This window comes from Petaurus breviceps, unplaced genomic scaffold (assembly GCF_028583685.1).
Source record: "Petaurus breviceps papuanus isolate PSGF00001 unplaced genomic scaffold, PetGlider_PUasm1.0 229, whole genome shotgun sequence".
Taxonomy (NCBI): domain Eukaryota; kingdom Metazoa; phylum Chordata; class Mammalia; order Diprotodontia; family Petauridae; genus Petaurus; species Petaurus breviceps.
The window spans coordinates 21,727,507-21,749,217 of record NW_027185903.1 but is presented as its reverse complement, the minus strand read 5'-3'; the positions used below and the strand labels follow the sequence as shown (position 1 = coordinate 21,749,217).

Below are 21,711 nucleotides of genomic sequence, written 5' to 3'. Positions count from 1 at the left end.
TCGACTGATTTGGTTTGAACCCCACCCTTACATTAGAAAAAATTTCCCAATAATTAGATAATTCCCCATATGGAATTAGGCTGCCTCAGAAGGTAGAACCTTATTCCTCCATGAAAATTGTCTAGTGAAGACTAAGTGACTGCTTACTGGTGATGTTGCAAAGGAAATTTAGGAACTATATTGGATCCCATTACCTCTGAACTCTCTCTTAGCCCTTAAAATCTAAAATCACAGTTTCATTCCCTGGCTATTTTCCATACCCCAAAGACAGGCATAGACTAATGGAGGCACCATCCATGCATCCTCACTATTCATGAAATACAAAGTTTGAGCACATTTCCTCGGTGCCAGTCCCAGATCATGACCAAATAAGTCTCATACATGGAGCGAGGACTGGAAGGAACCTTAAAGGAGAAACATGCAAAAAACACGTAATTAATTGGATAAGAACTCCCAGGAATTGAAGATGGAGGATTATTCAGTTAACATTATGGCTGCAGAATGGCCTACACATTCTGCTATGCATTTAACTGTAGCTAGAATTAGACTAGTGACTAGATGATTAGATAATAGTAAATAGATAATAATAAAACAATATTAGATTATAATACAATATTGACTTTTAGGATGATGATAATAATAGTAACAAATTTTTAGAGCTCTTTGTGGCTTGTAAACTGCTCTACATATATTGGCTAACTTGTTCCTCACAATAACCCTCTGTGTTAGTTGCTACTCGGATGCTTGTTTCACAAAAAATGAAAGAGACTGAGGGAGGTGAGTAACCAAGCAAAGAATTAAACTCAAGATTTTTTTAGTTATAAGTTGAATATTTTTCCCACTGAGCCATTGCCTTCCTCAGAAGTAAATTTATACTTCTTATACTTTTAGCATACCTATTCTAGCATATGCATAGCATACCTTTCTCCCTTAAGTTAGGAATAACTGAACACTGGGGAAATTGATTTTTGTTGAACTCTGCTTTTGGCATGCCCCTTATATGTCTCTAGCCTCACAAACATTCATGTCCTTCAAATTTAAGAGTCATGATTTGCAAGGTATGAGTAGCCCCTGCATCTATATAAATAACAGTTCTTCCACATCTTATTAAATGCACTTCTTACTTTGTAGTGACTAACAACAAACAAACAAACAAAAATAAAGAGGGCCTTCTAATGATGAACCTTAAGACACTTAACCAGGCTGATCCTCAGAAGATACTACACAGGCCCATATCCAAAGCATTTCCAACTGATAGGATCTTCCAAAGTGTGTCTTCTCTCTCAAGAATTCTAAATCTCCTCCATACAGTGTTGAAGCATCAGAATAAAATGTAGTGAGTTGACTTTTATATAAACAATAGAAAAAGATAATCATTTGCTCAAAGATGAGCAGTTTAAATGGGAAAAGTACAGTAAAGGCAAAGGTCACTTCATTTTATGTGGCCCCTCTAGAATTCCACAAGTAATTTCATTATTCTTTATCATGGAGAGAAATGGATTATTGGCAAATTTAGAGTTAAAATATTATTTCTATTCAGCCAGTATAACATGCTGCCATAAATCAGTTAAGAAGACTATGAAATAATGTTAATTGGTGCAGATTTCTAAGCTCACTGAACAGTGTGACCTGAAACATCCAAAGATGCTTTCATGATTTAAATAACATGTAATACTGGTTCCAGATTTAGTGAATGAAATTTAATTGGAAATTTATTCAGTGCTGCCAATGACATTATTACTTTTTGCATGAAAAATGCACATGAAACCACAAATGACTGATCTAGGTTCATTTTATTTGTGAGCTAAGGAGTATAAATATTTAGTAAACAATTATCATGGAGGCATTTGGTTCACATAAAATTTATTCTTTATATTGGCAATTTTTTTCTTCTACCTGAATAGTCATTCATTAAGGTGTTAATTTTGAAGTTCTCATTTATCCTCTTAAACAGTAAGACCATTTTTTAAAAATCAAAGTTGAAATAATAAACATTTTATGCAATTAATCAGGATAATAAAAGCATTTTTCTTTCCAAGAAAGTCAAGGGTAGAATGTCATGGAAGTTCAAGTGTTTTGGTATGGTTTGGTTTTTTTTTTAATCTTTTTGGAGGGTAGAAGGCAGGGCAATCAGGATTAAGTGACTTGCCCAATGTCACACAGCTAGTAAGTGTCTGAGACTGGATTTAAACTCAGGTCCTCCTGACTTCAGGGCTGGAGCTCTATTCACTATGCCACCTAGCTACCCTTGGTATGTTTTAGATACTCATTGGAGAGGAAATCTTTTGGTACTGTTTAAATTTGTTTTTAATTAATATTAAAATTTAACAGTTATAGTGAACTCATCCAAAATATAAGGGAAACCATGCTTCCCTTCTTAGGAAATGTGTTATACAACAAAGAGAGCAAAGAAAAAGGAAAATGACCTATGTCTATAAAAATATTTGTAGCAGTTCTTTTTGTGATGGCAAAGAATTGGAAACTGATGGAATGCCTATTGAGGAATGGCTGAACAAGTTATGGTACATAAATGTGACGGAATCCTATTGTGTAGTGAGAAAAGATGAACAGGGCAGTTTTAGGAAAATCTGTATGAGATCATGGAGAGTGAGATGAGTAGAATCAGGAAAACAATCTGTACAAAAATAGCATTATTATAAAGAAAATCAGTTGTGAAAGACTTAGCTGCTCTGATCAATACAATGACCTGTGACAGTGCCAGAGAGCTCAATGATGGAAAATGCTGTCCATCTCCAGGTAGAGAACTAGTATTGTCAGAGTACAGATTGAACCCTAGTTCAAAAATTTTTTAAAAAGAAAATGCATGTGACTCTTAATGATCTCTTCCTGATCTCTGTCTAATAAAAAGCTGAAATACATAGTACAAGGCTCTGGTATAGTCACTCTCCTCCTTTGTGCTGCTGAAATTCTGACTGTGATAGAAATATCTTATATTACATGGAGACAAAATTCTTTGGTCAAAATTCCCTAAGTGCCCCCCACTCTTTAAATTACCAGGATTCATATGTTAAATTGAATTTGCTTCTCATTTTCTTCATGAAGTTTTCCTTGAATACCCAATGATTTATCCCTCATCTGAACTCATCAAGTTCTTACTATCCAGACTAGAGTTATTGCATTGTATAACTAAGCTGGACCATAGAAATATCAGGAGCAACCTCTGACTCACTGTCAATATCATATTTTCCAGGGAATCTCAGACTTAGTCATTTTACTTATATGAACCTCAAATTATACTAATTTTCCTTTAAGTATCTAACATAGCAAGGGAGAAATAATGCCATGGGTAAATTAAGTACAAGTTCCAGGAAAGAGAACAACCTTTTGAGTTCTAAAAAGAGATCCAGAGGTATTAGAAAGTCTAGGAGAGAACTAGACAGAAATAGACCCATCACCCTCTACCCCAGATTTAGCAGAAAAAAAATATGTCAGCATCTACAATTTGCATCTGTGGTTTATAGACCAAACAGCAAATATATTGACACCACTAGCTATGTGTTCAAATATATAACAACTTTGAAAGGAGAACATTTCTTATTTCATAATGATCATAAATACTTTCTGAGTACCTGCTGCATTTTATATACTATGTCTTGCCTTCTGTGAATGACCCTGAAGCTTTATCTAAATTCCTCTCTTTATGTAAGAGAAATCTTCTTACATATTCAGAGGTATGGTGAGTTAAAGAAAGTCCTGTAGGACCTTTGTTAAAGAAAAGAAAACATGGAGTTTGCAGAATGTTTTACTGGAAATGAACTTTATGATCACCTTCATTTCAGAACAGGAAACTGAGGTCCATGGAGGTGAAGTAAGTTGCCTCAAGTGATGATGAGGATGATGATGATGACAACTCATATGAATATAGCACCTTAAAATTTGCAAAATAATTTTATGTAAACTATCTTATTTGATTCATAACATAACCCTAGGTAATAAATGGTATTGTTCTCATTTTACGGGTGAGAAATTGAGGTTCAGACCACTTAGATCATTTGATCACACTCACCCAGACAATCAGTATCCAGATAGGATTTGAACCCATTTTTCTTCCCTCTGAGTCCAGTACTTAATCCATTAAACCCTAAGTACACAGTAAACCTTTCTAGGACAGGGACTGTTTTATAATAAATATGCAAAACAGATTCCCTCATTGGCAACATACAAAAATAATTACCTTGATGTGATTTATGTTTCTATGATGCTGTGATTAGAGTGGGAGTTAAAGAAACAGGGGGTTGGGGTGGCTAGGTGGCACAGTGAATAGAGCACCAGCCCTGGAGTCAGAAGGATCTGAGTTCAAATCTGGCCTCAAACACTTAACACGTACTAGCTGTGTGACCTTGGGCAAGTCACTTAATCCCAATTGCCCTCCAAAAAGAAACAGGACTAAAATCCAGAGACCTTTCTTAGAGATTCTACTTCATCTCAGAGCTGGGGTATTTAGTACAATGCCTGACACAAAATAGATGGTTACTAAATGTTTCTTCTCCCTCGATTTGTAAAGGCTGCCACTATTCCTCCCATTTTCTGCTCCTTTCACCTAGATCTTCTGTGGAAGGAGAGGTAGGATTTTAATTTTTCCAATAACCTGCTGTTTCTTAAATAAGCACATGCTCTTTCTTTCAGTTTTCTGAGATGTTGGGATTTATGATTCTTATTTGGGGTTTTGGATTGTGTTAGTATGACTAATAATAATAGCAAAATAAGAGGGGGGCTTAAAATAGCAAACAGGAAAGTTGCAAAAATTCAAGCAATTTTATATACTTGCAGAAGTAAATGACCCTGATTTTTAAAGAAAATGTCAATAGTTAGGTTTTAGTATTTCTTAGTTATTCCTGTGCATTGAATTTCCCCACAATAACCAAGACCCTAGTCCTATCTGGTTTGGAGGGCTAGATCAAGTTTTCAGGCTCCCAGTTTGAGGTAGATTCACAATTACAGAGTCTTTATGAGTCTCCTATAATTTGATTACTACTTTTTTTGAAGTATTGATCCCCTATGTAAAAAGAATTCTTTCCTATATGATTCCCAAAGATTTTACTCAATAAAATTATAATTTCAACCTTATAATGACCCCCATTACTCTCTCTGGATGTCTTAATGGCACTAGACCCATACAAGTACTATTTCATTCTTGATTCTTTCATTACTCTGTTCTGGTAAGTTTACATAAAGAGTTTCCATTATGTGATTGTTAAGAATTTCTCATCTTATTAACTTTTATTGACTTCTTTACCTAATATTTTAGGCTAATATCTGGGCTAGGTTATCACCTAGAAGTCACATGGTCTAGTAATCATGTAGCCTGAGGAAGTCATCCCCATCTTTCCTTGAAGCTTATATCTCTCATTGCTGCTCCTTACCATTGGCAAGACTTCCTTCCCTTGCTTTGTTTTATCTTTTTTCAGAGCCCATGCCCTCTCTTGAACCTCCCACTAAGTTTTTGCATCTGTCTGATGGACTATTCTGTTCTTGTTTCATGTGAAAAGCTGAGATGACTGGCAGGCTCACTCTAACATCAATGAATGTTTTGGTCTTTCTTGTCTCAGGCTAATACTTGTACCTATTCCTTTTGTCATCTTTGATGAATATCCCTCAGGCAATGTCACTCAACAAGTATTCACTTAGCACTTCCTATGTTAAAGCCACTGTGCTGTGTAGTAGAGACATAAATAAAGGTAAAAACATGGTCCTTGGCATGGAGGAGCTCATATTCTAATAGAGGAGAGAACAAGTAATTAGATACACATAAGATACAATACACACACACACACACACACACACACACACACACAGACTCTCTGTAGATAGAAAACAATCTCCAAGAGAAGGCACTAACAATGGGAAGGATGGGAAAAGTCTCCAGCAGAAGGTAAGTCTTAAAGGAAGCCAAGGAAACTGTCTTCCAGATGATGCTAATGATGACTCACATGGATATAGCACCTTGAGGTTTGCAAGACAATCTATATAAGCTATCTTTCTTATTCAATCCATACCACAACCCTAGGAAATAGATGTTATTATGATCCCCATTTTACAGGTGAGGAAACAGGTTCAGAACACTAAAGTATTTCTACTTTTTACATGGAAAAACACTTTCAGAAACAGAAAAACAAGACAATTTATCTCAAAAGTAAAAGAATTGTAAAACCCAGCAAAGTAATATACATGTAGCAAACACTCAGTCATTATTGTATGAGTGAGATCCCACTTTCAGGCTATTCACTCTAAATACCTCATGTTCACACTTGAGCTATTCTTTGATTAACTTTATGGAAAACAGCTAGTCACAGCATCCTCTGCACACTAACCTTTCCTATGTACATTCAGGTAATATGGTAACTACACAGCCAGCTTTTCCTACCTTAATTATTTTATATCTTTTTTAATTGTTATTATGAGAGGCATGGTTGATAGTCTCAGCCCCACAAAAACCTGGATTCAGGCCCTGCATCTGATGCATATGGACTGTGTGATGCTGGGTAGGTCATTTAACTTTTCAAATATCTCAACAACTCTGCAATGCAGAGGTATATGAACTATGCCTGAGGGCCAAGTCTGTATTCTGAAATATATAAAAAAACTTCCTTACCTTGGAGCTGTACAAAAGCAGGCTATATTTGGCCAGCTGTCTGTAGTTTGCTGGACTCTACTCAAAGGTTATATATTGCAGAGGAAGGTGCTGACCATCATTAGTAGAGAAAGCTTCTTCATCTTGGAATGTCCTGTAGCAATAAAATCCTATGTCCATCCTATGGATGCCTATGTCCTTATGCTCATCCCCTCTTGTGATATTAGCAATCAGAAACAAACACAAATATTTCAACCTACAAAAAGGAACCCAAAAGTAGGTTTATTTATGAAACCATGAATAAGTCTTTCTCTAGTTTATCTTGGGGGAAAAAACTACATATTAAATTCAACAAGATAAAAACAGAATTATCATATGTTTATGTCCCCTTGTGAAGTCCTTTTTCATCTGTTATTAAAATTTTACTGATATTTTTGTTGCATTTTTATCATTGTCCACTAACTCATTTCCGCCTCGCCCTGCATAGAAACCCACAAAACAAAGACAACAAGTGAAACAAAACACATCAACCTGTTGGCTTTGCCTGAAAATGAAAATCTCATTTTGCACCTCTGGTCAGTCACCTCTCTGCCAAAGAGTGGCAACTTTAAGTTTCCATTTTAGAAAACTTTTGAGAAAGAGTATTCCTCATGCTAACTTTATAAGAGGTGAATAAAACCACTTTATTTCTCCATAGTTTAGTTTCTCCATCTGCAGAATCCTTAATAGGAGAATTCATCATTTAGTACAAGATTCAGATATAGATCTAGCCAAACTGTGTTATCCTAATACAGAACAATGCTGCAAATGGTATAACCTATTTATCTATGAAAGGAATGGAAATTGTAAGCCTTGTTCCCTGACAGCTGCTTATAAAGGGGCTGTTCTATCATTATACTATTGACAACATTGTATAGCTTCACAATAAGAATATAATAAAAAGAAAAGGATATTTCTAGATATCAGCCGTGGTCTAGTGAGAATCTTTGTCTTCCTCCTTTTATTTTATCATAAAAGATATAATTCTGTGCCTTTCTTAAAAATGTGTATGTGTGTATGTGTATGTGTGTGTATATATATACACACATATATAGTTATATGTGTATATATAAATACATGTATGTATATATATATGTGTGTGTGTGTATATAGTTTCTCACTTACATCTTTGCTTCTGTAGTGTTATAGACAAGAGTTTGGATTATACTTCAATTCTTTTTTTAAACATTGATCAACTTTTTTAATGTTACAAGCATTTCCAAATGATTCTCATTCCATGAAAGGTTCCTTGTAACAAAGTAAAACAGTTAAGTAAAACTAATTTTAAAAATTGACTTTATCTGAAAGTGGGCATATTTTATATTTGTAGCATCCCCACCTCCATTTTTAAATGAACACAAATCTCTTTTCTCCCCCTTCTACTTCTGCTTCATTGAAAAGAAAAGAATAAAATTATTGTAAGAAAGATGAATAGTCGAGTTAAAAAATCCCTTTTTGGCTGTAATACATACACACACACACACACATACATACACACATACATATCTGCCTTATTCAGCACTCTAAATCTGTCATCTCTTTGTCAGAAGGTAGATAGCAACTTTAACCATTCAAAGTCCTTCATAACCCAGATTTCTACTACCTTTCTAATCTTTTTACACCATACATCACTGTGCCCCCCTCCATATACACATACACATATTCTTCAATCCAGTAACACTGGACTTTTTGCAGTTTTATAAAGACAAAACCCCATCTCTCAGATTTTGGCATTTTTTTCTGACTATCTCTCATGCCTGGAACATGTTTCCTCCTCATTTCCACCTTCTGGCTTCTCTGACTTTTCCTAACCCCCAACTGAAATCCCATCTCTATAGGAAGCGTTTTCCCCTTCTTAATTCTAACGCCCATTGTTAATTATTTCCTCTTTATAGCTTCTTTGTATGGACTTGTTTGCTTGTTCTCTCCCCCAGGAGAGCTACTTGAAAAAAAAGATGGTCTTTTGCCTCTTTTTTTTTTTTTATATCCCCAACTCTTACTATAATGCCTGGAACATGGTAGCCAATAAATGTTTATTGACTGACTGAAAGACATTGGTTCACTGGAATTATGAATGGTCACTGTATTGATCATAGCACTCAGCTTTCAAAGCTGTTTGTTTTTACAGTGTTGTTGTTTTTGTATAACTTGGTTATCAGTTTATAAAAGTTTTTAAAACTGTTCTTTTTTATAATATAGAAATCATAGTATAAGTTGGTTTCCTGGTTCTGCTCACTTAACTCTGCATCCATTCATATAAATCTTTATGCATCTCTTTGAAACCATCTGTTTCCTCATCTCTTAAAGTAATCGAATTCGATAAACATTTCTCAGCATCCATTATACACCTGGCGCTGTGCTGGGTACTGAGAAAGACAAGGAACTTACTGTCAGCTATGAAGATATTCTGTATGCACTTGTAACATCTGCTTCAATGGTCCCTCCAACAGAGAGTTGGGAAGGACCACTATACCCCACATAAGTTATCCCTGGGGGTCATCATCCTCAAACCCTGATACACACAAGTAAGTAAATACAAATTAGATTAAAATAATGAAGTATAGAAGAAAAAAAAACTGAAAAGAACTGGGAGGATCAGTAGAAGGCCGGGTGTAAAAGGCTGAACCTGAGTTGTGAATTGAAAGGAGCAAAGTACTCAAACATCAGTGCAAAAGCATGAAGAAGAAATGGAATGTCAAGTAAGGTGAACTAAGTCAATTAATTTGAAAGGAGAGTATATGAAAAGAAGTCATATGCAATAAGACTGAAAAGGTGGCTGGGATCCATTTTGTGGAGAGTTTGAAATTCCAAGGTGAAATTTGCTTTAATGTTTATAATAGAAGCAATGGGGACCATGTATAAGAGCTCAACCTGAAACTGATTTCTCCCTCAATAGAGTTCCAGGTCCATCATTTTACATAATTAATATTTGTGGTCAATGAGATGCCTTAGGGACTTGGTGGCCCAATAAAGAGGGATGGTATAACACCTTGCTGGTGCTTGGAAATGTGAAGGAACAACTGATTGTACAAGGAGAGAATGGCTCTCATTTTGAAAAGTTTCTTTTTTTTCTTCCTTCCTTCCTTGCATCCTTCCTTCCTTCCATTCTTCAGTCCATCCTTCTGTCCTTCACTTCCTCTCTTTTCCTCTTTCTCATCTTCCTTTTTTCTTTTTAATCTTTATTCCTTTTCCTTTCATTTCTCTTTTTTCTTCCTTCCTTCCTCTCTCCTCTCCTTTCTTCCTTCTTCCCTCTTTCCTTACACATTTTCTTTCTTTCTTCCTCCTTGTCTCTCCCTCCCTCTCATTCTCTCTCCTTTTCTCTTTTTCCATCTTTCTTTTTCTCTCTCATTATTTCCCCTTTCTGCTTTCTCTCATCCTTCCTTTCAAGAGATATGGACATCTAGGGAAGATATTCTCCTTTATTTTCCATTGAAAGGATCATAGAAATGGCAGGTATTTTGAAAGATCATAAGCATAAGGCTTTTGGCAAATGAACATCTCAGCTAGGCAGTTGAAAATTGGCTGTCCTATTCCTCCCCATAAGCCTAGTGCCAAGTTCATAAAGCTATTTTTTCTGCTTAGAGAAAGGACTAAATTCCCAGAACAGCTATAATCACTACATAGTACAGAAAGTTGGAGGCCATGAGTTCTAATTCCAGCAAATTCTGTTCATGTTGGCACAATGTGAGGCAAATTTCTTGACCACCCCATGTACCCAGTTTCATTATCATTCACTTGATGATGATGAGAGAAAAAGGTTGCCAGAGCCTTAAGAACTCGGATATAAGCCCTATGAATAACTATAATGGGGGTGCTTGCCCTCTCTCCTTGGTGGTCTACAGTATGGAAGTCAGCTCAGGTTTGCACCTGAGTTTTTCCACAGAGTGACTTAAACTCCTCTGGATGACTAAAAACTGTTTACATCATCCGTCTCAGGTCAGCCGTTTTGTTGAATTGTCAGCATCATATTTGAATTTCACTATTCACCAGGTGAGCCAGCTGCTCTCTGTTGACAATTTGGAGGTTGTTTGCAGTATAACGCCTCCCACACTGTTTCTATTACTCCAAAGTTCTGGTCAGCACATTAGCAACCCACCATCTTATCATGTGGTCTTCCCCTCAGTAGGGTGGAAATTGCTTTGTAACAGAGAGTACCCTGCATCATTAGCATCAGCCTGGCCAGAGCCTAGGAAGTAACTGGTTATAGGAACTTCAACACTATTCTGCCCCCATATTTCCATATAATTTTATAAGCATGAGTTTTTGTGCCAAATTATCTACATTTTCCTTTCCATTTTCCTCAGCAATCAGCTGATGTCACCAAGTCTTTGACACTTCCATTATATTATCCCTATGCTCTCTGTTCCATTACTGTCAGGTAGTTTCCAAATATTTAAAAACCTCTCAATAACCATATGTGTTTAGAAGATTGTGATGGCAAGTTTTAGCTGGGGATGAATTTCTCAGGGACTAATGTAGATGTTGTCTCAACCATTAGAATGTAACCTGCTTGAAAAGAGAAGCAGTTTTTTTTTTTTCTTTCTCTTTGTATGCCCAGGGCTTGGCATAAAGTCTGGGAAATAGTAAATAGTTGTTATTTGCCAGTTGATTAGAGGATTGATTTTCTCTGTAACCACCCCCAAATGAAACCATATGAAGTTCTCTAAGGTGGAGAAAATTTAGGGTCTCAGAAGGTCCTTTTAAGTTATGTAGGTTAAGAGTTCAAGAGAGTGGGGAGGAAAAATGACAACTTTAACTCCAGACACTACTTCAAGCTTCAAGGTTTGAGGTCTTATCTTTCCTTCACAGTGTCCTTCTTACACATAGTAGGAACTTAGTGAATATTTACTAAATTGAAAATAGGATTGTAATGAAAGGCAAGCTTATGACCCAAAATTTTCTGAATATTTGTTTGGTAGTCCTACTGATTTTCACAAGAAGCACTTGATTTAAAAGGTTATTATATTTTCTTTTAGTATTTCAGTCAGTGGCAAATGCTATTACCTCTCTGATCCATTCCTCTCGGAGTAGTAGAAAGATTTGTGGCATGGTGCCATTCCTGCCATTGATATTGATACAGTAAAGTAATATTTGACTGCATTTTAATGGGACTAAAAATAAATTTAAAAACTTCTTCTACATACCTACCAAAAGAAGCAACTAATAAGTAGAAAAATCACAATATTGGAATTAAATTGCTTTTTTATATACTGTGATAGTTCAATATTCTTGACATTAATTCCCTAGAATGTTCCTTTTTAATAGACCTAAGTGTACCTCTTGAGTGTTAAATGAATAAGTGGTCCTCTGAGGGTTTTATTTATGCCAAAGGGATTTAGTGGATGCTTTATGTTCTATAGCTTCTTTTTTCACATGTAAAGTAGAACAATATCTCATAATTATATCGCACTTTACAATTTAGAAAATACTTTTCCCATTACAATCCTTTGAAATGGTTAATGCAAGTATTATTATTGCCATTTTATAGATGGAAAGTTGAGTTTTTGAAAGGCTAGATGAAGTACCCATTTACTATATGATTATTTCATAAATAAGTAGCAGCACCAGGAATCACCCAATTTTGGCCAACATTCTTTCCATTCTACCACACTGCCACAGGAAGATTTAGAAAGTGAATCTTTTATTGTGTGGAATATGTCGATAAAATTTCTTGGTTTTTATAAATCCATAACCTCATTCTTTCTTGTCAAGGGCAGGGGACCCAAACACCTATAGATAAAGGGTTCTTAACTTAGAGTCCATAGATCCTAGGGAAGTCCATGGATAGGTTTCAGGAGGTCTGTGAAGTTGGGTGGAGCAAACTACATTTTTATTTTTACTGACCACTAACTGGAATCTAGCATTTCCTTCAAATATAATTTTAGGCAACAAACATGATTCTGAGAAGGGGTCTATCTGCTTCCCCAGGCTACCAAAGTGGGTTTATAACCCAAACAAAGTTAAGAGCCCTTGCTATGTATCAATATAACCAATATCTTAAAATTCAGGATGAGGAACCATATGTCTTACACCATTTAAGGGCAAAATGATCTGGGGGGGGGGGGGAGGGAGAGGTCTAGACCAAACTGCATCTTTCTTGTTAATGGTTACTCAAATATTTGGTCCGTTTCGGACTTCTCTGATTTATGGAATTGTGCAGACTTTAAAGAAGACTCAGAGAGAGCCCTTTATGTTACTAAGGACCTGGAAAATTAAATAAGCTTAAGATTACTATAGAGAAGACTGAGGCACAAGTAAAGAAAGGACATTGGTTGCATGCTGTTCTAATTTTTGAAGAATACGAACTAGATAATATACTCTATATCTCCACTGAGGCAATTTTTAAAATGCAGTTTGAAAAAAAAAACTATTTGGATTAAGTAGCTGAAGAAGTGGTATATATAGATTAAAAATAATGTTTTTTAAAAACCTTTTGTTATACTGAAGTTTGATTTTTTAAAAATATTACAATTCACAAAACAACAGTATAAAATATTGCTGGAGACTTAAACAGGATACATTCTCATTCATCTTGGGTGCTGGGTGAAACAGAAATAACCTTGAATTTGAAGTCCAAGGACCTGGGTTCAAATCATAACTTTGCTACTTGGAGGGGAGGAGGGTGATTATAGGGACCAGCTTTGTGATTGCATTGGTACAGGGAAACTTCCTTTACTAATGCAGGTTAACATCTTGCTTGCAACTTACAGTAATAGCTACCTAGAGCACTGTGAGTTTAAGTAAATTGCTCAGGGTTACACAGCCAATATTTGTCGCTGGTGGAATTTGAACCCAGATCGTCTTGACTTTACAGCCAGTTCTCTATTCATCACACCATGCTATCTATTTGAACTTGGACCAATTACTTAACTTTTCTGAGGATTGGTTTCCTCAGTTATAAAATGAGTCATTTGGATTAAATCATCACTAACAGCTTTAATTCCTGTGATTCATAGTGAGGCAAATTAAACAAACATTTATTAAACACTTACTTTTTATTAGACATGGGGGATCCAGGGAGAAAAACAAAACTGCCTAGTGCCTCAAGTAGCTTATATCCTACTGGAGGCAGGGGAGACACATATAATATGTCATAAGTAGAGCAAGAAAATTTAAAATAGGGGCGGCCAGGGAGCACAGTGAGTAAGAGCACTGGCCCCAGAGTCGGATGACCTGGGATCAAATCCGGGCTCAGACACTTAGCACCCACCCAGAAACACCTGGCCGTGTAACCTTGAGCAAGTTACTTAATCTCAATTGCTTAGGGGCGGCCAGGTGGCTCAGTGAGTAAGAGCACCAGCCCAGAATCAGGATGACCTGGGATCGAATCCGGCCTCAGATATTTACCACTATACCCAGAAATAACTGGCCATGTAACCTTGAGCAAGTTGCTTAACCCTAATTGCTTAAGAAAAAAAAATTAAATAAATCTGGTGAGTGTCAGGTAAATGCTAAGATGAAGAGATATTATTTTATGCTAGGGACAGTAAGGAATCAGTGGAATATTTTTTATCAAGGCAATGACTTGGTTTGAACTGGAATTTATTTATTTTTTTAATTTGATATTTTATTTTTCACCAATAATATGCAAAAACAATTTTTAAGATTTGCTTTTTTTTAATTTTTGAGTTTCAAATTCTCTCCCTCCTTCTCTCCACTCCCCCTCTTCATTGAGAAGGCAAGCAATTTGACATAGGTTATGCATTTGTAGTCATGCAAAACATATTCTATATTAATCATGTGAAAGAAAATAAAGACAAAAAAGAAAAAAGATAAATAATGAAAAAGTATGCCTTGATCTGTATTCAGACTCCATCAGTTCTTTCTCTGTAGATGGATAGCATTTTTTATCAAATGTCCTTCAGAATTGTCTTGGGTCATTGTATTGCTGAGATAAGTTATTCACAGTTGATCATCCTACAATAATGCTGTTACTCTATATATTTCGCTTTGCTCATTTCACTTTGCATCAGTTCATATGAGTGTTTCCAAATTTTTTCTGGGAGCATCTTGCTTGTCATTTCTTGTGGTACAATAATATTCTATCATAATAATATGCAATAACTTGTTCAGCCATTCCCAGTTGATAGACATCCTCTCAATTTCCAGTTTTTTGCCACCACTAAAGAGCTGCTACAAATATTTTTGTACATATAGGACTTTTTCTTTTTTTTAATCTCTATCATACAGATCTAATAGTGATATTGCTTGGTCAAAGGATATGCCTTGTTTAATAACACTTTGGCCATATAAACTAGAATACTAATTTGGCAGCTCTGTAGAAGATCTGTTAGAATTGGGGTGAGATCAGACAAAAGGAGATTTATTCGATAGGCTTACATAGTAGTCAAGATTTTGTGTTTTCTTGGCAAAAATACTGTAGTGATCTTCCATTTCCTTCTCCAGCTCACTCAACAGATAAGGAAACTGAATCAAACAGAGTTAAGTGACTTACCCAGGGTCATAAAGCTAGTAAGTGTCTAAGTCTGGATTTAAACTCATGAAGATGAGTCTTTTGATTCCAGGCCCTGCACTCTATCCACTGTGCCACCTAGCTGCCCCTATATTTTTTTAAATTAAATTACAATTCATTTTCCCTATTATTCCATGAGGATAAATGTAGAAGGTCAGGTTTTTCCTCTGATTGACTTTGTAAAAGTCACTTTCCCAGTTAATTCAGGACACATATGTCTTACTTGACTTTAAGTGGTTCTAACTTCATTTATATGTGTGTATGTGTATGTGTATGTGTGTGTGTGTGTGTGTGCGCGCGTTTATGTGTATGTGTATATCAGAGGCTAAACCACAGTTTTCAGAATTCCTCTAGCACTTCAAAATTGGGAATGGGATTATTTTCTCTGTAATATTCTTCTTGCTCAAACTAGATCATATTTTCCTTCTCATCCAGCCTAACATAGAGGGGAGTACACATCAGGCACTTAGGTGGGTATTGATTGATTACCTTTAGCATTACAAAAAAACAATTTGACAAAAATTTATTGTGTCTGCTGTGTGCTATATGCTAAGGGGAAAAGAAACAAACAAAGGCAAAAGACACCATCCCTATCCTTAAGGAACTAGGTTTACTAAAGGAGAAAAGTAGATAACTAATAGACCACAAACAGCAGCCACCTCCTCCATGAGGCCTTTCCTAATTCCCTGTATTGTTAGCTCCACATTCCCCCATTCTCCCAACACCACACTCATACATTCTTCCTCTCCCTCCTGCTTTCTCTTCCTCCCTTTCTCTTTCCCTCCTTCCCTTTCTATTTACTCCCCCTCCCTATATCCTTCCCCCACACACATACATGCACACATGCGCACATGCATACTAGCAATTAACTTGTTATTTATATATATATATACTTTTTTATATTGCACATATACTTTACACATACAATATGTAGACATGTTGTCTTGTCCAATACAATGTAAACTCTCTGAGAGCACGGACAATGGTAACATCAGAGTCCAACACAATGCATGACACATAGAAGGTACTTAATAAATGCTTACTGATTGATACAAAATAGAACACACATGCATGACAGGTTCCAGTGAAGACTGTAAGAGTTCTGCCAAAGAATGCTCATTCCTCACTAGGGAAATCAGAGAAAGCTTCATGGAAGAAGCAGAATTTGCACTGGACTTTGAAGGTTAAGGTATAAATAGGCAAGAAAGTTTGGACATTTCATAAATGTGGAAATGAACATGAGTGCTTGGAGAATATTAATGATCTAACTGGAACTGAAGGATAGTGAGGATAGTCAAGGATAATGGGAAATAAGATTGGAAAGGTAGTTTTAACTACTGACCTTTGTGTGCAGCAATGACTTCAGATAGTGTGATAGTAATGGCAATTAAAGATTCCCCTGTATTGGCTTGGTTTTCAAATTGATTGTATTAAAACCCAGAGCTTGTTAATCCCACCTGTGGGATGGACTTTTTGATGTGAAAAGAAAGTCCTGACTGGGAGGAGCTGGTGACGTAGATTTGGAGAGATAAGAGAGAGGCGGAAGTTCTTTTTGGAAGCAGCACCTCGTGGAGAGGGAGAGACTAAGAGATTGCTGGTGGCCGCTTTGAATTGCCCTGGACTTTTGAGACCTGCCCCCTGAGCTGCCAAGGACTGAGGAGACATGGCTGTTTTGCTGGTACTTTGTCTGTCTGTTTTGATGTTATTTTGCCAGATTTGTCCACTGGTGAAAGACTGTCCTGTTGAAGAAGTCCTGGAACCTGGCATTTGGTTAAGAAGGCCTGAGACTGTCCTGCAGACAGAGAGTGAATACTGTCCACTGGTGAGGGACAGTACTGAGAGTGAATACTGTCCACTGGTGAGGGACAGTACTGTTGTTGCAGGGGTCTGGAGACTGTCCGGCAGACAGAATGAATACTGTCCACTGGTGAAGGACAGTGCTGTTGTTGCAGGGGTCTGGGAGCCTTTCTGTTGGTTCAGAAGCCCTGAAGAAGGATTTTCTTGTTGTATGTTTACAGAAATCCTGGGAGAGGGCTTTGCTAATGTGTTCAGGGGTTCTAGGACTGTTCTACAGATAGAGGATAAATTCATGAAGGGACTGGCAATGTATCTTATGGCCTTGCTAAGCCTTGTCTCCCCAGGAACTAAGATTGCTGAGAACTTGCCTCGTGTCAAGATGAAGAAAAGACCTCCTTTTGGGTATTAAGTGCTGTGTTTAAACTTGATGTAACTCTGGGGTAGATTCAATTGTGATCCAGGGGTGGGGAACTTTTGACCTTTTTGTGTTCTATGGCTGAGCAAATGAATGTATTTTACTTATGTTTGGAAACTAATCTCCATTTGAGAAGAGGGGCTTTGTGGTGGACTTAATTAAGGTATAGCCTAGGGGTGGAGAAGTATTTGGAACTGAGACTTTGTAATTGATTGAATGATTGGAAAGTCCTGGGGTGGGGTAGGCCTTGGAGATGATTTAATCACACTTAGTAAATGCTGTATTTTGAATGATGTCATGTTTTGATCTTCTCTGTTCTGGGTTTGTTACTGAATAAAATAGAGAGCACCTATGCTGGTATTTTGAACCTGGGAAGTTGCCTTTGCTTGGTATTACATTACAGATAGGTAATCTATGCAAAGGGATTTGTAGATTTCAAAGCATTATGTAAATGTCACGATATGAGCTCCTTTGGGGTTTTCTTGGAAGAGATACTGGAATGATTTGCCATTTCCTCCTCCAACTCATTTTATAAATGAAGAATTGAAGCAAACAGGGTTAAATAACTTGCCCAGGGTCACACAGTTAGGAAAGTATCTGAGGCCACATTTGAACTCTTCCTTATTCCAAGCCCTCTGCTCTAGCCACTACACCACCTAGCTGCCCCAGTGTTCCATGTCATTATATACACAGGAGCTAAAACTCAGGAAATAAAGATATTTACCTCACACATCTCCATATAATCTAACCAAAATAGTGAATATTCTATATCAGCATCTTTATCTCTGAAAGGGAAGTAATCACTTGTTCTTTTCATGGGGGTGGCTAAACAATCCATGAAAGGCAAAACAAGGCTTCAAACAGTGGAATCCTTCTATAAGGTGGCAATCACATCAGTTCTACTCTGTGTGTGTATGCTTTGTATATATAATAATTTGCATAAATCAGTAAGTATAAATGTGCCCAATGGCCTAAATACTGCATGCTTCTATTCTTGTTTTATAGCCAGCACTTCTGGGTCCTTACCTGAGCAGTGACACACTTTGAGATGACAGAAGGTGAGGAATGGAATGGATTAAGGAACATTTTGAAAAACTGGATGCTATTCATGGCTATCATATTCAATAACTTTGTCCCTAGAAGCCAGCAGCATTCAATCAATGCCATTTAATCTATTTTCTTCCTTTCATCTCAAATATATGCTGATTTTGAGATAGAAAAATAAAATGCTTGCTGTCATAGTTCCATCATGTGAATTCAGTAAGACCATGGACACCCAGGAGAGTTCTGGATTGGAACATATAGATTTTACTGGTAGACAAAGACAGTGATGTCATAGCATTAGAACAGGCTGTTCATAAATGGCACATCCTGTACCATTTTTAAGAGATGCTTTGAACTATGCCAGAAACAAGCAACAGCAGTATACATTCTCATCTTGCTAGTATTCTTTGCCACCTCAAAATATCTTTATTTTTTATAGAATTTAATTTTTTTGAGGCAAGAACTGCCTAACTTTTATATTTGCATCTCTTCTACACAATGTACTGCCTGACCCATTCACATGTAGGTGCCTAATAAATGCTTATTGATTTATTGTAACCCCTTCTCCCCATTTAAGTTCTTTGAAGAAAGATGCTTTTTTTAATGTTTGTTTTTTATCCCAATCACTTAGTACATGACTGGTAGACTCAATTGAGTTAATGCATATTATGTCCATTCACTTTATATCATCACTTCATCAAAATTTAAAGCTTCACTTAATCCAAATTTTATACATGACAAGTTCACCAAACACCCATCTGTCCTCCCATTATTTAAGTAACTACTCAGAGGCTTCTTTATCCAAGAAACCTTCTTTAGGCCCATTTGCTTTACTTTTTTTCCTTAATATTGTCATTTAAACTTCCTTTATTTATGGTGCCAGCATTAAGTGATAAACATAAATAGAAAGGACCATAGTTTGGGAAGTTATTGAGTATAATACCTAGCAGTGTGATCATAATAAATATTCTTGATGAAGATAAATCAAATTCCATAGTTTTCATTTATTCAATAATAATAAGTCTACCAAAAAATGAGAAAAAATAGAATATGGTCAGTTAAGCATAAAAGGAGAATAAATTGCTATGAGGTCATATAATAGAGAGATCAATTCAACTTAGTGAATTCATCTTCAGTACTTTGCAACCAGCTTTACCAACTATATGTTTCAGGTACTCCAAGAATAGATTGTAGCAGAACTATTTCTTATCTTCCTTCTAAGGGTACTATGAAAATTAATCATTTTTGACTCAATTACTATTATACATTGTAAGATGATTTTGTTAAATGCATTGAATCCCCTCAATGAATGTTGTTGTGGGGTTTTTTTTATCTTACATAAACCAAAAATAAAAAATCATTTTTTTTTCAAAATTTTACTTTCACATGACCTCCTCTATTTTCCTCAGTATCTCTATATATTATAAATAACCTGAATCAATCAAATATGCTTCCTCCCCCCATAAAATGAGAAAGAAGTTAGCTTTTGAATTTACTTCCCCATCCTACAGAGAGAATAGTTGCTTCAGGCAGAGGTTGAACAAGATGAACTGAATATCCTCCTCATTACTTCATTCTCCTTGATCATTCTGCACCCTTTGACTATACTGACTATTCTTTCCTTTCTTGGTTTCCATAGCACTGCACTTCACTGTCTCCCTGCCTTTGACTATCTCTTTCTCTGGTATTTCTTGGATACTCCAACATTCTTTCCATGCATATCTTCTTTTTCCTCTCTAAGCTCTCTCCCTTGGAGATCTTGTCCACTGTGTTAGACCCAACTACAAGGTTCTATGTGGAGGACTCCCAAATCTGTGTCTTCATCCCAGGAAGATGTGTTGGTCACACCTTAGCTGTGTGATCCTGGGCCAAGTTATTGAAATTCTAAGGGTGCCAGTGATGGGGTACCTGGGGTGTAGATCAATTTGTAAAACCAGTCTGTTCAATTGTAACTGCAATTTGTCCTTTCCCACCCTTGAGATCTGCCCCTTCTCCCTATCCCACACTCCACCTAGGCAACACCCTGTGACCCCTTTGTTCTTAATCTCTTCATTTCTTCTGGGCCTGGCCCACACCCTTCTTTATCCTTGCCTTTTGTCTCCTTAGACCTGGCCCAAATCTTATCTAAACTATCTATTCACATGCTCCTCTTGGTCAGCTCTGACCTTTGTCTATGCACTGAGGCCCCTCCCGTCTGGTCAGCCCTGACAATGGCAGCCCTACCCTTTAAAGGTAAAAGCATGTACCCCTCTCACTTGCAGGTCCCCTAAAGGACTCTTCCCCGCTTCTCATAGAAGCCTAACAATAAACTTCTACTACACTCACTCCAATTAAGCCTGAGACCTTGAATTCTTTCCAGACGATATTGCAGGTTTTCTGGTCTTAGATGAGATCAGAATCTTGGGATCTTGGGATCCCGTCCCCCATCACTAGACTCTCAGATTCCAAGTTGCAAAGCAGGTGCTGATCTGCATTGATAGTCTGCGTCCTGTGTCTGAAATGCATTCTTTCCCTCACATCTTAGACTCCCTAATATCCTTCAAAATTCAGCTCAGACTCAACCTTTATGAGATATTTCCTGATCTCTTTCCCTTCCACACAAGCCACACCCCTGCAACTATTATTCCCTCCTCTCATAAAATACCTTGTATTTATTTGGGGTGTAGTTATTGTTGTTGTTTTTTACACTTTCTTCTCAAAGAGGAACAACAGCATCAGGAGGGTGATGTCTTGACCTGACAGTGACTTAGATTTAAATGAGGCAGAGCTGTTCAAAAGTCACCAGTCCAGACATAGACCCAGATGCAATGAGAAACCTTGACCTTTTTAAGCTAAGGTCTTTCCCAGGTCTCTGAATCAATACCCATTTAGTAGTTAAGACTAGTTAAGAACTGAGGTAAAAGATGGCCTACTTTGCCTTCACAAAAGAACCAGTCAGTGAGATGAACACCCTCAGGGTTTCTCTTCTATGTATACATAGTCTCTGGGATAGAATCTAAGTTCCTTGAAGAAAGGAACTTTTTCTTTTTTTTCTTTTTTTAAATCTCCCCTTGCTAGCACAATGCCTGGTACTTAGGTGCTTAATAAATGTTTCTTGATTGAATGATTATATTGTGGAATCATTTACATGCTTTAATGCTTTCATTTTGCTTATCATTGCTTTGCTTACCCACTTAGTTCTGGACCTTATCAATCCTTGTGTAGGATTTGGGAAATAGCCTCCCTAATTGACTTCCTGCTTCAAGATTCTACCATATGAATCTTCCCAAAGCATCAATTTGATCATGCAATCATACGGCAAAATATGTCCTTTGGTTTTCCATTGCCTAAGGAATGAAGTGAAGAAGCATT

The 21,711-nt window shown here is 36.8% G+C and overlaps 1 protein-coding gene and 1 long non-coding RNA gene across 7 annotated transcripts in view; one reads left to right on the top strand and one right to left on the bottom strand.

Annotated features, from left to right (window-relative positions):
* Positions 1 to 10,348, bottom strand: part of LOC138167458 (uncharacterized) — a 121,797-nt gene extending 111,449 nt beyond the window's left edge. The window contains exon 1 of the long non-coding RNA XR_011169888.1: positions 10,338 to 10,348. This is a non-coding gene — a long non-coding RNA (uncharacterized lncRNA). The remainder of the gene's footprint in view (positions 1 to 10,337) is intronic.
* PDE4D (phosphodiesterase 4D) overlaps positions 1 to 21,711 on the top strand; it is a 1,918,796-nt gene that overhangs the window by 719,289 nt on the left and 1,177,796 nt on the right. The gene's annotated exons all lie outside the window — the stretch shown is intronic.